At 34.6% G+C, this 15,338-nt stretch overlaps 1 protein-coding gene across 2 annotated transcripts in view; it reads right to left on the bottom strand.

Annotated features, from left to right (window-relative positions):
- The window catches only part of SLC9A9 (solute carrier family 9 member A9), a 766,376-nt gene extending 753,126 nt beyond the window's left edge, over positions 1 to 13,250 (bottom strand). The window contains exons 1-3 of one of the 2 annotated variants that reach the window (XM_042954872.1): positions 13,195 to 13,250; positions 11,593 to 11,834; positions 7,625 to 7,702 (exon numbers count right to left, since the gene is read on the bottom strand). The gene's annotated coding sequence lies outside the window, so the exon portion shown is untranslated. The remainder of the gene's footprint in view (positions 1 to 7,624; positions 7,703 to 11,592; positions 11,835 to 13,194) is intronic. The other variant, XM_042954873.1, reaches the window with a different exon arrangement.
- Positions 13,251 to 15,338: the final 2,088 nt, after the last annotated feature.

Here is a 15,338-nt window from a genome sequence, read left to right as displayed (position 1 = left end):
TACTCATTTTTCTTAACTTGAATTGTCTTTTAAGACTCCTTTTACATACAGGTGTTCCTGGTATCCCTTCTTTTCCTTACTATTTATTTGTTGAAGAAATGAGATGTTTGTCCAGTCTGGTTTCTCATAATCTGGATTTTTTTTATTACATACTTGTGATGTGATTCAACATGTTCTATTTTATTCTATTTCCTGCAAACTGTCTTCAGGATCTAGAAGTTTGATAAAATTACATTTTTATCCCCTTGGTAAGACTATAATCTTTCATCTGAAGGTACGCATAATTTGTTTTCTCTCAATTTTGATGCAGCAGCCATTTGTGCTCAATGTCTAAATCCCAATTCATTGGTATTTATAAAGTACCTATGATATGCTAATATTTTTATTGATTAGCTAGAATAAGTTAATAAGAAGACAATTCCTCATTTGATACTTACCAAGTGGTATACTTCATTTAGGAAAGGAGAAATGAATGCTTCCTTCTCTTTTTATTGTTTTTTTTTTTTTAAGATAATGATTTCTGACTGTATTAGTTTTTTTTCAGTTGCTGTAACAACCACAAACTTGGTGCCTTAAAACAACATCTATTTATTCTTTGATAGTTCTAAAGGCCATAAGCCTGAAATAAATCTTTTGCAGCTAAAATCAAGGTTTCAGCAGGACCACAATCACTACAAACGTTCTAGAGAATACTTTCCAGAGACCAGTGCTGTATGCCCTTGCATTCCTTTCCTCCCTTCCTCCATCTTCTTCCTCTATTTCTACCACATGACATTCTTTTTTGTCTGTAGTCAAATCTCCCACTGCCTCCCTTATAATAGTACTTGTTATTATATTTAAAAGTCAGAGGGTGAGAGAGAGAGAGTCCCTATCTCAATATCTGTAACTTAATCACATCTATGAAGATCCTTTTTCCACATATAGTAAAATTTCTAACAACTGAGCATCTTTAGAGGCCTGTCACAGTGACCAATGAAGTCTTCAAAAACTACTGTTTAATATTGTTATGAAATCACAAATTTTAACGTATTTGATTAGTTTAAATCCATTGTGATCTTTATATAATCTATGGCCAATGAGGGCCTCAATTTGACTTCTGAATCCTTTTGATTATTTCTCTGATATGCAGCATTTCAAGATGTTCTAGTACATTTTTTTTTGCATAAACCTGGAGTCAGTCATTTCTTGAAGCAGCCATGGTTTCCTTAAAAAAGGCAGTGGGGGGCAGGGGGAAATGTCAAAATGATAATCTGGAAACCAGGGCCACTATTTGCTTCTGGTTGGTAATTTGTTTTTTCTAGGATTTTACAAATTCAGGGTTTTTATACAGCCTTTTCAGTTTTTTAACTCTTCTCTTCCATAGTGATAATCTGCTTCTCAAGGTCACACAAATAGATTTAGAATATATAATTAGTCATTTGCTTTGTCCCATTTATGCCTTGTCGCATTTAAATATTTTAAATGTGTTATTCTGTTTTTTGGCATAAAGCATTGATGTTAAAAAAAATCCCGTGATAATATCACTTTGATGCCCTTATTAAACATGTGCTCTTTTCCCTAGATTCCCAGAGGATTTTTTTGTTTCTTTAAAGTCCAGTCATTTTATTAGAATATGTCTTGGTCTTGATTTTTTTGGGTTGATATTATCAGGTAATAGAGTGCTCTATTAACATATACTTTATAATAATACTTTCAGCAAGTTTTCAGTATTCTTTTTTTTAAGGAAGTTATTTCATATGTTGAATTTTCTTTTTGTATCTTCAGTATTTGTCATTTTCTCTCATATCCCTTTTATCTCTTCATTTTGTTTGATTTTTGTTTTAATTATCTTCTTTTAATCTACTATTCCTAACAAGAGATTACTTGAGTTTGGGGTGTATATTTTCTCTAGTTTATTAATCAGATCTGGTATAGTTTTCAATTATTTTTTGAGCTGTATCAACTAATTTCTGAGTTTTCCTAGTTCTGATTGTTTTTTCATATCTTGTATCTTTTCCTAATTTTTTATCTCATTTTGAAGTGGTATGTTTCCATTTGCATATATGTTGAATATATCTTTCTAGCATGTTTTCTTTGCCTATAGGTTTATTCTATTATTGTCATGTTTTCTTATAGTTATTTGTCTGGTATTTTATTTCAATAGTTTTCTAATGTTCATTTCTATGTTGATTTAGTTTTCATAACTTCTTAGAAGATTTAGTTCAGATAGCTTCTCTGCTTAGATTCTTTTTATATTATTTTCATATATTAGTAAAACTACAATGGCTTGCTTGGGGCAGATTCTAGCTGCTTCCTTTTCCCTTTTATCTGGACCACCTTTTTCCTTCATTTCAGTTGTTCCTAATCTAAACAATTTTGTTTCATCCCAGCAGTTTCTGTTCAGTATGAAGCCTTGTACATGGAGGAAGCCCTAGTGGGTCAGTTATGAAAACTTATAGGAACTAGCCAACTTATTGGTTATTGGAAAATGTTAAACCTCTTCCAGTTTTAGCTACTATTCTCCAATTGAATTGCTATGATTTCCAGTGAATAACTTTTACTTTATATGGGGTTCTTCAGTTCTCAGGTCATTCAGATACTCCATTACCTCTCTCTGCTTTTCCCTGAATAGACACTGACAAGATACAATGGCTTCTCCCTACCTACTTGTATTCTGAAGCTGCCAGAGTAAAACTTTATTAGGGTGATGCTAATAGAAATAAGATACAAATGGTAACAAAAAGAACAGTTTCTTTCTTCTTTGTCTTGTGACAACCCTTTATTGCCCCCTATTGCCAGAACTTAACAGGGAGTAAACTGACCAATCAGAAATGCAATTTTCAGAGTTCTAATTCCAGCATTACAAAGCAAAATATAGAACAGTAAATTTGAAGCTGAGAGATAAAACAATAAATTTGAAGCTGAGAGATAATACCTTAAAAACTGGCTTCTGTTAGTTATATGCTCTTTGTAAACCGTGCCTTTTGTCATTGTATAGTCTTTATTTAGAACTTTTAATCTTAATACATTTTATCTGATTTTGTATATGCAATTGCTTTTCTTTTATGCCATTGTTTTATTTTCAACATTTCTTCACTGCTCTGTTTAAACACTTTTTTTAAAAGAATATATTGATAGGTTTTAGTTTTGTTTTGTTTTTTTTCAACCCAATCTGAGAAGCTGTTTTATACACTGGGAAAGTTAATCATTCATGTTTTCTTCCTTTCATCCTACTTTGTTTGCATTTTTAAAAATATTTCCTTATTTTCCTTTAACTATTTCTCTTAGTTTTCCTGTTTGATCATTGCTAGTCTCTTTTCCTTGTTTTAATTATGAAATTCTATTGCACTTTTTCATGCAACTGGTGATTATATTTTCATACATTCAAAATTAAATCCATATGAAAGTAAGGGTTAAATGGAAATGAGATACCAACTATTCGTTTGCTAGGTGCTCTGTTCCTTCACTGGATGAGCCCTTTGGAACACTTTTATTTCCCCTCTCCCTGGCCCCAAACGCCTATGATTTGTTGATATATTTTAATTGCCTTTAGAGTCTATTATCAGGGTGCCTTTGCAGTATGCCACTTTCATTTCAAGAAGCATCAGTTAGTATTTATATTACACACACTCATTCACTCTCCATCTGTTTAGATATCTCTTTAAGGTAACAATTGTGTCAGAGCTCCTCATTCTTTCATTTACTCTATTTTCCCATGTCTGTAGATCTGTATTTTCTTTGTTGATTATAGTCCTTTCCTTTACTACTTCCTCAGTTGTGCTGCTGAGTAATATATTCTATCAATCTTCACATGTTTATAAACAACTTTCTTTGAAATTGACAATTAAATGATACCTTGATTGTATTAGAATCAATGGATCATATAGTCCTTTCCCTAGATATAAATTATACTAAATTCACTAGCTTCTAATATTGTAAATAAAGTGTTGGTTCATCTGATTCTTTTCTTTCATAATTATTCTTCCTCCATTAGCTAATTAGACTATTTTTTCTTTATCCTTGGGACTCAGAAATTTAACTAGATTATTTCTAACATGTCTATAGCAAGATAGCATTAGGTCAGTGTGTGGAAAAAAATGAAATCTCAACAAAATGACAGCTCCTTGAGATATTAATGATAGATTCCATGACCATTTCTAATTGTATGATATTAGCATCTCCTTTGGGTAACCATTTTGTTTGCTAATTTGTGACTACTGGTATTTCCTTTTTCATTAACTGTTACTGAGGTCCTATCTTTTCTATTGACTATAATGCAAATCTTGGAATTGGGGTTTGATTGCACCATTGTGTACAAATATACTATGATAATTTTGTTGTATTAAGAAATCAGTTTTTGGGGTGCCTGGGTGGCTCAGACGGTTAAATGTCGGACTTCGGCTCAGGTCATGATCTCACGGCTTGTGAGTTCGTGCCCCTTGTTGGACTCTGCTGACAGCTCAGAGCCTGCAGCCTGCTTCGGATTCTGTCTCCCTCTCTGCTCCTCCTCTGCTCACACTCTTTCTCTAAAATAAATAAACATTAAAAAAATCTTTAAAAAAAAAGAAAAAGAAATCGGTTATGATTGCTCTGCAATAGCTGATAGGAACTCTTCCTTTTCTGCAATGTCATTTTTAGTAAATAACTAAGTCTTTTTTAAGTGTTGAGCCTATGGTCTTCTTTTCCAAAGTAGTGTTTTTCTTCATCAATCCTGCCAGTGTGAGCTCTTTTATTCTGTGGACAAAGAGCTTTCTCAAGTTCAAGACATTTTTTTACTATAAAATACTTAATTATTGATGCTACTCCATCGTTATTCTTCCACCTTTTGGAACTCCTGTATTATTCACTATTGGGTCTTCTGTATGTGTCCTTCAGTTCTCTGATCTTTTCTTTCATACTTCCTGTCTGTTTATAATTTTGTTCTGTGCTTTCAGATATTCTTCCACTTGATCTTTCATGTTACTGATGTGTGATTCATGTGCTAGTTTTCAAGTATGAAAATCATGATTCAAATCCTTGGGTTGGGATAGCATGAGATGTGGATACTACTTACTGTTCTCTAAAATTTCCAGGCTAAAAACTGTGGTCTCAAACAAGCATATAACATCAGTGGAAATGAATCTGGTCTGAAATAAGCATGTAAAATCAAATAATAAATTCTGTTAGTTTGCTAGGGCTGCCATAACAAAATACCACAGACTGGGTGGCTTAAACAGCAGTAGTTTATTTTCTTAAAGTTCTAGAGGCTGAAAATCTAAGATTAATGTGCCAGCAGTGTTGATTTCCTCTGAAGTCTCTTTCCTTGGCTTGTAGATGGCTGTACATTTGCTGCCTATTCACATGGTCTTTTCCCTATGACACCTCTGGTATCTGTTTATGTATCCAAATTTCCTCTTTTTATGAAGACATCAGTCAGATTGGATCAGGACCCATCCTAATGGCCTCATCTAACTTAATCAAGTTCTCTAAAGAACTTGCCTCCAAATATGGTTACATTCTGAGGTGCTGGGGGTTAGGATTTCAACATATGAATGTGTGTGTGTGTGGGGGGGGGGATTACAAATCAATCATAACAACTGTCATTGTAAGAAGAGATTATTTGTTGACAATACACATTAAATAATTCTCATACCAACTGATGTGTAACCATTCAGCTCAATTCTTAACATCAAGCTCTACCAGTTTAAGAATTTAGTCCCTCAAGATTGCACCCACTTCAGAAGCTATGCAAATAGGGTGCCAAGGATACTTACAGTTCTGCTCAGCAAACTAAACATTCTTGAGTTCCTGTGACTGCCTCCCTAGGTTTGATAACTCACTAGAACAAATCACAGAACTCAGGAAAGCATTTTACTTGTGATTACCAGTTTAATATTAAAGACATAACTCAGGAACAGTCAAATGGAAGAAGTGCACTACCTACCTTGCACCTTAATGAGTTCAACTGGGAAATTCTCTGAATCCCATCAATTAGGGGTTTTTATAAAGATATTATTACATAGGCATGAAGTGATTAAATTGTTTCTCATTGGTGATTAACTCAATCTCCAGCCCCTCTCCCCTCCCTGGAAGTTTGGGGTGAGACTGAAAGTTCCAAGCTTTTAATCATGGATTGGTCTTTCTGGTGACCAGCCCCCATCCTGAAGCTACTAGAGGCCTGCCTTATCACTGAGGAAATTCCAAAGGTTTTAGGAGCTTTGTGTCAGGAACCAGGGACAAAGAAAAATATTTTATTATAGCGTATTTGTGCAAAAAGGTGACACACTGCTTTTAAACCCTTGATGAATACAGACCATAAAAAAGTCATTTAAAAGCTGTAGGTCTACCTTTTAAGAGATCAAATTTACCTTTAAAGCAGACTTTCTCTTCAAGAATGGCCTGTAAAGTGAATGCAAATCAATTTACTCTTACTCCTGGGAAAACTTCAGGTATCTTCAATGTAAGTATCTTAGAGAAGCTAAGCATTTTGTTTTGTAAACTGAATGTATCTAGGTGTTTGGTTTCTGCAGCATTTTTGGCTTCCTTGAAAGAAGTGTTTTTTTCTCTTTGGATTTGGATTGCCATGTGTATTATTGTTGCTGTTTTTCCTTGAATTTGTTGGAACCTTTCTTTTGCACCTTCCAGTCACTACATGGCTTTTGTATTTATTGCCTAAGAATAACTGCTAATGTGATGCCTAATTATTGATTTTGTACTTTATATAAATGGACTAATACAGAATGTACCATCTTGTCTGGTTTTTCCTCATTTTGTGAAATTTATCCATGTTGTTTAACACAGTTGTAAATTGTTTTATCATATATATTGCTATATCATATTCCATGGTGTGAATATACCACAATTTATTCTTTGTTAATGGACATTGGAATATTCTTCAGTTTTCTGCTATTACAGTATGGCAATAAATATGTCTGTTGGTGAATGAATCCATGAGTTTTCTCTTGGGTATAATCTTAGAAACAAAACTGCTAGGTCACAGGGTATGCATACGTTCACCTTTAGTAGACACAGCCAAACAGTTCTCCAAAGTACCAATTGACATTCCAACCAGTATTGTATAAGAGGTAGGATTTCTCCACATTTTTGTCAAGTCTAGTATTAAAGGTGAGATTTATTGTTTTTAAATGCCTTCTTAAGTCTTCTGCTTGTTGTCTCCCTCCCCCACCAACCATCATTGGGTTTTTTTCTGATTGATTTCTAGGAGTTCTTCACATAATCTGGATACCAGTCTTTGTCAAATATGTGTATTGAAAATACTTTCTCCTACTCTGGGTTACTTAATCATTCTCTTAATGAATACAAGTTCTTAATACAGACCGATTTATCATTTTACCTTTATGTTTAGAGCTTTTGGTATTTATTAAGAACTCTTTACTGATGTGTAACAAGATTAATCTTGTCCAAAGAAAGGTATGGCCCTCATCCCAGTAACTTAGTTACTGGGAGGTAACTGTAAGCCCTTGGAATGTCCTGCCTCAAAGGAGTGTCTTTGTTTACCTGGGGGCTTTAAACCATGCCAAGTAGTCTATACTAACAATGTGATTTATGGTGAGGGCCTTGTCCCATGTGGTATCACACTGACCTCTGGAGGAGCAGAAGACTAAGATCAGCAATATGGGAAGAGAGCCATGTCTATGTAACTTACCCCCAAAAAAACACCGGGCACCAAGGTTTGGTTGAGCTTCCCTGGTTGACAACACTCTGTCTGCATCACCACGTATCACTGTTGGGAGAAGCAAGCACTGTTCACACAATGCCACTGGGAGAGAACAACTAGAAACTCTCTATACCAGGTCTCTCCTGTACCCTGCCCTATGTACCTTTTCCTGCTGCTGATTTTAATCTGCATTTACCATGGTATAAACTGCAACCATGAGTATACCAGCTTTGCTGAGCTCTGTTATTCCCTGGGGGTGATCTTAGGGATTTCCTGAATCACAACCTATTATAAGTCAGACAGAAGTTCTCCTGTTACCTTTGAAAAGCTTTAGTATTTTATCATTCACATTTAGTTTGTAATTCCTAAAGGAATTACAATTGATTCTGGTATTTGGCATGTGAAGACAGATCAAGATGTACATGGTTTTTCATAATATTCACTTGATCTTGTATCATTTATTATAAAGACCACCTTGGGAACTACACTGTTTAATCACTTTTGTTGTAAGTCAGCTGACCACCTGTGTGTTTTTACTGTTTGTATTTACTAAGTACTCCAGTGTTTTGTTCTTTAAGAATAACTCGGTCATTCCTCATTCTTTGTAGATATGTCTGAGTTTTCAGCTTGTCAATTTAATTAAAAAAAAAAAAAACACACACAACTTGGGATTTTGATGGGGGTTATGCTGAATTATAAATTAACATCTTTATAATATTAAATCTACTAATCTTTCAACATGGTATATCACTCTCTCCATTTATTTAGAACTTTGTCTTTCAATGATTTGTAATTTCCAGTGTAGAGTTGGTGTCCATCTTTCTTTCTTTAGCATTATTCCTATCTTTAGACTTATTCCTAAAAAACATATTTTAAATGATGCTGCTGTAACTTATATATTTGGTATGTATAAAAAACCCAAAGAATCTACAAACTATAAGAATTAATGAGAAATATAGGGGCTTCTGGGTGACTTAATCAGTTGAGCGTGTCAGACTCTTGGTTTCAGCTCAGGTCATGATCCCAGTGTCACACTAGGCACTGAATGTGGAGCCTGCTTAGGATTCTCTCTCTCTCTCTCTCTCTCTCTCTCTCTCTGTGCCCCTCTCACATGTGTGCTCTCTCCCTCTCTCTCTCTTTCTCTCCCTCTCTCTCTCTCCCCCCCCAAAAAAGAAAGAAATGTAGACTTGTTGTTGTTATGAAGATAATAAAAATACTTTAGTTCTACATATAAGCAACAAATAGAAATCAAAATATAAAAAAGATAGGCTAATGTTTTATTAGAGAAAAATATTTCTCTTTATGGCTTTTACAAACTTAAGAGGAATTTGAGAATAATTTTTATTTTATTTTTAAATTTTTTAATGTTTATTCATTCTTTGAGAGAGATAGAGAGCATGAGCAGGGGAGAGGCAGAGACAGGGAGACACAGAATCCAAAGCAGGCTCCAGGCTCTGAGCTGGCAGCACAGAGCCCGATGAGGGGCTCAAACTCACGAACTGTGAAATCATGACTGAGTCAAAGTGGGACGCTTAACCGACTGAGCCACCCAGGTGCCCCAAGAGAGTAATTTTTAAAATAGAGCTTTTAAAATACTATCCCTGAAATTTCCTTTGCAATTATTTCCAGTTTTAAGAGAAAAAACAATGTAAGAAATGTAAGTCATTGGTAGTCATCTTGGTAGAAACATATATTCCAATAAATGAATAAACATTCATATTATAATTTAATGATTTTTATAGGAAAGTTTTTTACTATTTACTATTGGTTATCTCTTTGGTATTTGAGACAAACACTGAACTTTTTCTTTTTTAATGCAGATTACATTACTTTGCTTCAATGTCTTTCATTACATACAGTTCAAAAATTGAGTACTAGTATCTTAAAGACTTACAAATCAAAACTTAATAACAAAAACTAAAATCTGCTCTTATTTAGAGTTTAAAGCTTGCTTTTAGACAAATCCTAGGACTTCGATTACTGTATTTACTACTAAGTCGGCAAACTTATAACTGCAATTAGATTCTATTTTATTTTAGAATGATATATTATCTATAAAGACAAATTAATTATGACATTCCAGTTTAATCTACTAAGTTGCTATTTTTAATTTGTCAACAAGTTCTAATAATGGTCTTGTTACCTTGTGATTAGATTAGCACACCATATATTTATATATAATTATTTAAGTTCTAAGTATCAGGCTAATCTTCAAGGAAGCTTAATTATAATAAATAAATATGTACTATTTTGTGATTAATTCCTGGCTTCTCAAAAAAAAATAACTAGAACTCTATTTCCTAAGGGGGAAAAAAAGAGGAAAAAGTCCTGCATATCAATCCACTTTCTTTAGTAAGTACAAGGTAGCACAAGGACAGAAAGTAGAAGATGGTCTGTCAAATCAGACAGATCAGTGAATCAGTTACATTTCAAAGAAGGTAAATCTGTTGTGGACTAATAGTTCAATGGGCCACACTCTGGAATTAGATTACATTGGATGATATGACATCTCTACAGTTAGTTCCTGTGATAATATGATTTATGACAACCTTGGAATTTCCTGAGCATAAGAGCAATGGAAACATCGATTGTTATATTTTTTCTGTCTTCAGTTCCTGAAAGAACTTCAGAGCCATAAAGGTAAAATGAGTGTCTTGTTATTCATAACATGCCTCTTTCCACCACAACTGGGTTTACATTAATGGGTTACTTTTGAAAAGCACTGAAGGATGGGGGCTGGTTGCCAGGTGAACTAACCAGGAATAGAGGGTTAGAACTTTTAGTCTCACCCCTTGATAAGAACAGAGAAGAGGGAAGGGAGGAGCTAGAGGCTGATCAGTCACTAGCGGATGGTGATTTAATCAATCATACCTATGTAATAAAGCCTCTATAAAACCCCAAATAGATGTTTTGAGAACTTCCAAGTTGGTGAACACATGGTCAGGGAAAGTGGCACACTTGGGAGGGGCATGGAAGCTCCTAGTCCTTTTCCCATACCTTGCTGTATGCATCTCTTCCATCTGACTGTTCCTGAGTTACATCTTTTAAAAAAAATTTTTTTTCTAATGTTTATTTATTTTAGAGAGAGACAAAGCACAAGTGGGGGAGGAGCAGGGAGAGAGGGAGACACAATACAAAGCAGGCTTCAGGCTCTGAGCTATCAGCACAGAGCCCTACGCAAGGCTTGACCCCATGAACCGTGAGATTATGACCTGAGCCAAAGTTGAACGCTTAACCTACTGAGCTACCCAGGTGCCTCGAGTTACATCTTTTTGTAATTCATCAGTAATCTAATGAATAAAATGTTACTCTGAGTTTTGTGAGCCACTCTAGCAAATTAATCAAAACCAAGGAGAGGGTATGTGAGAGAAGATAGGTGATAACCTGGACTTGCTACTGGCATCTGAAGAGGAAGCACAGACAGTCTTGTAGGACTGAACTCTTAACCTGTGACACAAAGAAGGGGTCATGGGAATCTCTGATTTATAGCTGGTCATTCAGAAGCACAGGTAACTACCTGGTCTACCAGGTAGACAGTGTCAAAATTGAGTTAAATTGTAGGACACCCACTTGGTGTTGGGAGAATTGCTTGTTGATATGGGGAATCCCCCAACACAAACAAACACACACACACACACACACACACACACACACACACACATCCAATATGTTAGAATTGGTGGCCACAATCTTTAGTGTTCCAAATGGGAATTCTTAATGAATTACCTACAGGGTTTATAAGCCCTTTTGTAAGGAAAAACAAAAAAACATATCTCAACTATATAGTTTTGAATACTAAATACATATTATGTTTGATACCCAAGTACAAAACATAAATAGCGTTCTTCAGCTGTGGATCATCTTTACAACTGGCACAGCCATTAGGCTAAAGACTATGGCATGGCAGGTCTTTTACCTATACATGTGATTTCCATTAAGGGATCCAGTAAAGATACCTTGCTTAGAAGTCCAAGCTTTAGCTACTCAGAGGATGCTTTTGCTCTGTAAAGGGCAGCTGAGGCTCCTCTTCAAGCTTTCTGGCAGGCTTGCTTAGCCACAGCAGTGGGCTGTAGCTGCCTTCATTCACCAGCGGTGGCCAGTAGATTCATTCACCATCTACAAGCCAGTAGATGCAGAGAGGTAAGCCAGTAGATGCAGAGAGGTAAGAGACATAGGATGTAAGGCTTAAGAAAACAGGCTGTTAAAGGAGAAAGAAGCAAAATTATTTCAGTGCACACAACTTACTCTCCCAAAAGGAGTTCAATGCAAATATAATGTTGGTAACTTCAGGAATTTCTAACTTGTTTATGCTCCTTCAATATTGCTTAGACCTCACTATTTATCACAGACATATAATAAAGCTGGTATATATCTCTGTCTCATCCACTGGACTTGGAGAACCCATACCCTCAGATTCTTGAACTTGGGGTGGAACTGAATAAAGGGAACTTTCCATATGTATGCCAATCCATAAAATAGGTAATAATAATGTTAACTTACAAAGGTGTACACATTTTGGGTTAACTTTTCAAGAGATCTTAATAACTGGGTATGAAAGTAACCTCTCATTGAAATGGTGTTAATTTTTCTGTATTTTCACATATTATTTCTTTTGCTGAAACCATGTGGGAAAAAAACAGAAGTATTCAAAATTTACTACAAGAAAAACATGCCTCTCTGGATCAGCCTAGCCAATAACAATGAATATTAATTTGAATTAATATAAATCATGAATTAAAGGTTCCAGTTGCATTTGAGCTAAATTGCATTGTTTTGCACAAGTCAGAAAACTACATAATTCAATTATAACAAGCAAAGTCCTCTGGTGTTTATGAGTTTTATACATCCAATGGAGTCAACTGTTTGATGATAGTGAACCTGTCCTAAAAATTACCAACATCTAGTTTTTGATTTCAAATACAATAAAATGTGTTTAAAATACCATTAAAACACTGTACACAACCTGTCCTTAAAGTAATCAAATATATACCAATTAGATTATTAACATTACTTGGTAAAGAGTTACAACTAACGCTGTCAAGTGTTTGAACTGTAGGCAATGGAGTTAGAAACCAAGGAAAAGATCCTGTCATTTGTGGGAAAATGACTGTGTAAGTCTTTTAACTACACTGAGAGTAATATATTATTTACATTTTTATAGATAACTATAAGATAACTGTAAGATTCAACAGCTAACTTAAACTTAGAAACACAAATGTGGCACTAAAGAAAATGGACAGAGGGAATTGTATTTGTATCTGCCTCATTCTTTTCTTCTCAGTATCCCCATCTCAGCAAATAATAAATCTAGTGGGTTAGGATAAAAACCACACAGTGAGAGCTGTTGCTTCCCCTTCTTTCACATCCAAACCTTGAGTAAATTATGTTAGGTCTGTATTCAGAATATATCCAGAGTGTTCCCACCAGTGTCCTTGCTATCACCCATCCACCTATCCAGTAACTACTAGTAAACAACTTCTTAAAAAAATAATGTTTGAGGTACTTCAGTACACAGAGAATGGCCCTTTTGGCCTTTACAAAAGAAATAAACTTCTTACCTATCCTGAATCTCACTACAGTGCGTTGTTCCAGGACATAACTGCCAGGGCACCTAAAAGTCAATATTCAGAAAATTAATGGCTAGGTAAGATTCTAGCAATAAATAAATAATATTTGCCCATGAAAACTTAAACTAAATGATAAAAATCCCAATCGATTTCCCAATCCCAATCCCATTTCGATAAAGTATTACTTTCTATAATTATTCAAAATTATGATATTTATATGTTGGTCATCTGTATATTAGTAACAGTCACAATGATTAAAAAAATTTTCCTGGATTGACTTAATTTTAGAACATTAGGACCACAAGATATGGAATAAATATTAATATACACACATTTTTTTTTTGCTGCAGCAAAGAATGATAACCAGTAAGACTTTTATGCCTAAAACCATTCTATATAAGAATAGAATTCTGTAGGTCTGGGTTTCTTAGTAGCATACCACTACTGACATTTTGGGCTGGTTAATTCTTTGTTGTTCAGAGTTGCTTTGTGTAATGTAGAATGTTTCACAATATCCCTGGCCTCCTCCCACTAGATACCCAGTAGCCCCCACTCCCTAGTTATGATACCAAAAATGTCTCCAGATATTGCCAAATATACCATGGGAGGGAGGCAATAGTCCCTGAGAACTATTGCTGTGAATGTAAAGGACAGAACAGAAATATAATGTAATACTTATTCAAGCAAAGTGTTAGTTCACTTTTTAAAAATGGATGATGAGTATCAAAATACTATATTTAATTCCATTGCATATATTTAAAGGAGTGACTGCTACTGTAAAATGCCATTTTACAATGCACTGGAAATTACATTATTGGCCATTATTTAAACTTATGGGGAAGAGCTTTGGATGTTAGCTTATATTCCATTAGTCAAAAGCATCCTGTAATTTATAGGATAGGTGGGTAATGTACTGTATCACTCACTTACTGATCTTTCTTCAAACCCTAATATAGTACTCAGAACACTCTTGAGTTTCTCTCTTATAGCTCTAAGCCTTTTTGTTTTTTACCTTGAGAAATGTATTAAATTTTTGAACACTATCTTGATAAATGTCTAGAAAACTTAACTGAAGGTATCAAGGCTTTTACACAAATGTAAAATATTTAGAGACAAAGCAAGTATTTTCAAAATTCAATTTGTGTAGACTGGTAATCTTTTTTATTTCCACTCTTCAAATGACGCCTAGAGAAATCCAAGGATTTGGAGGCTGAGAATAGTTTAAGAACTCCCAAGATCTTGTCCACACATAGAAGCAATTCTCAAATCCTGTTACTAGTCACCTAACTAGTCTCTAAGTATGGTCCAATTCTCTCAGCTTAATCAGTTTACTGTCAAGGATGCTAATGGATTCATTCTAGCTATAAACATAAAAATGTATGGAGTGTTTTTGTTTTAAAGAATTTTCACATAAATTATCTGGTATTAATCAAACACATCTCCAGGACAGGTAAGAAAGATATCAGGGATAGGAAATTTTTAGTTTAGTGAATGACTTGCCTAGTTTACAATTCAGCAGTGGCAGTAGCAGCAGCAGAGTTGACATCTCCAGACTAATCACACCAAATGCTTTTCTTAGGAAATCCTCATTTGAGATTTTGCTCATAACTTCACATTGTATGGAGTTCTGGGATGCTTGAAGGCAAATTAAATAAAATTTAATTTTATTAATTAATTAATAAGGTGGCGGAAAGTCCTTAGCTGTAGAAGCCAAATTTCTTAATCATTTTATACAAGGCTCTGAAGACTAAATCTTCCAAGTTGTCTGTATTCAATGTAGTATCATTTAAAAATCCCTTCTATGTTGAATATTGAATTCTTATATCAGGAAGGACAATACATTAAACTCAACAGTACTTTGCAAGAGGATGGCTTCTTTTTTTGCAATCAAGTAACTGTTGAGGACGATACAGTGAAGTAAATTTGATAATCCAGAACAAAGGTTTCTTATTAAGCCCTTGTAGAGTTTATCTATACATGCCAGTTACCAGTGTCTTCTGAAAATCATTGTTCAATCCCTGAAGTGAATTCAGTAAAGCCTCAGATTTTTAATACCGTATCAGGAGCCACCTTTTTCTCAGAACTACTCCCCATGTTAACTATTCGAGCGCTTCAGCTAAAAAGGGTTATGTATT

The sequence above is a fragment of the Panthera leo genome, chromosome C2 (assembly GCF_018350215.1).
Source record: "Panthera leo isolate Ple1 chromosome C2, P.leo_Ple1_pat1.1, whole genome shotgun sequence".
NCBI lineage: Eukaryota > Metazoa > Chordata > Mammalia > Carnivora > Felidae > Panthera > Panthera leo.
Note: the sequence above shows the minus strand (reverse complement) of the source record. Positions and strands in the feature narration are given on the sequence as shown.